This window comes from Salvelinus sp. IW2-2015, unplaced genomic scaffold (assembly GCF_002910315.2).
Source record: "Salvelinus sp. IW2-2015 unplaced genomic scaffold, ASM291031v2 Un_scaffold1140, whole genome shotgun sequence".
Lineage (NCBI taxonomy): Eukaryota > Metazoa > Chordata > Actinopteri > Salmoniformes > Salmonidae > Salvelinus > Salvelinus sp. IW2-2015.
In genome coordinates this window covers 33,025-34,637 of record NW_019942751.1, presented here as the reverse complement: position 1 = coordinate 34,637, position 1,613 = coordinate 33,025, and positions in this window count along the sequence as shown.

Sequence of the window (1,613 nt, the reverse complement as noted above, 5' to 3'; positions counted from 1 at the left end):
TGGGGTCTGACTCAGTAAGACTTAACATTGCTGGGGTACTTAAATCTCTTCACATCTGTAGGTCACACGGAGAGGCTTATAGGCACAAAGGAAATGAACCACAATATGAACCAGAGGATTTGTAAAAGAAGCTGAAGTGTATAGTAGAGTATGATGTTTGAGACAGGGTGTTTAGAGCCAACACACACATCCTAAGGAGCCCCTCAGAAATCTCATTTGACCTGACTGCTAGTGCCATTCTCCTGGTATGATGATTACCCAGCCAGGCTACATAGATGCACATGGTAAAGTGCTGCCCTTCATAAGGGATGTTCAGGGACACTAACAGGGCTCAACGCTGGTAATGACAGCTTGCACTAGGTCTCGTCCAGCACATTGTGTACTTCCATAGATCAAGGCCTAAATTATAAAATGTGCTCAGCGTGCAGTCAGTTCTTCAAAGTGAGGACATACAATTTAGAACATGTGCATACGCATCTATATAAAATAAATCACACATAGACTACCGGTCAAAAGTTTTAGAACACCTACTCATTCAAAGGTTTTTCATTCTTTTTTACTATTTTCTACATTGCAGAATAATAGTGAAGACATCAAAACTATGAAATAACACATATGGAATCATGTAGTAACCAAAAAAAAGCATTAAACAAATCAAAATATATTTTATATTTTATATTCTTCAAATAGCCACCCTTTGCCTTGATGACAGCTTTGCACACTCTTGGCATTCTCTCAACCAGCTTCATCTGGAATGCTTTTCCAACAGTCTTGAAGGAGTTCCCACATATGCTGTGCACTTGTTGGCTCCTTTTCCTTCACTCTGTGGTCTGACTCATCCCAAACCATCTCAATTTGGTTGAGGTCGGGAGATTGTGTAGGCCAGGTCATCTGATGCAGTACTCCATCACTCTCCTTCTTGGTAAAATAGCCCTTACACAGCCTGGAGCTGTGTTGGGTCATTGTCCTGTTGAAAAACAAATGATAGTCCCGCTAAGCGCAAACCAGATGGGATGGCATATCGCTGCAGAATGCTGTGGTAGCCATGCTGGTTAAGTGTGCCTTGTATTCTAAATAAATCACAGACAGTGTCACCAGCAAAGCACCCCCACACCATAACACCTCCTCCTCCATGCTTTATGATGGGAAATACACATGCGGAGATCATCCGTTCACCCACACCGCGTCTCACAAAGACACGGTGGTTGGAACTAAAAATCTCAGATTTGGACTCCAGACCAAAGGACAGATTTCCACCGGTCTAACGTCCATTGCTTGTTTCTTGGCCCAAGCAACTCTCTTCTTCTTATTGGTGTCTTTTAGTAGTGATTTCTTTGCAGTAATTCGACCATGAAGGCCTGATTCACATAGTCTCCTCTGAACAGTTGATGTTGAGATGTGTCTGTTACTTGAACTCTGTGAAGCATTTATTTGGGCTGCAATTTCTGAGGCTGGTAACTCTAATGAACTTATCCTCTGCAGCAGAGGTAACTCTGGGTCTTCCATTCCTGTGGCGGTCCTCATGAGAGCCAGTTTCATCATTGCGCTTGATAGTTTTTGTGACTGCACTTGAAGAAACTTTCAAAGTTCTTGAAATGTTTCGTATTGACTGA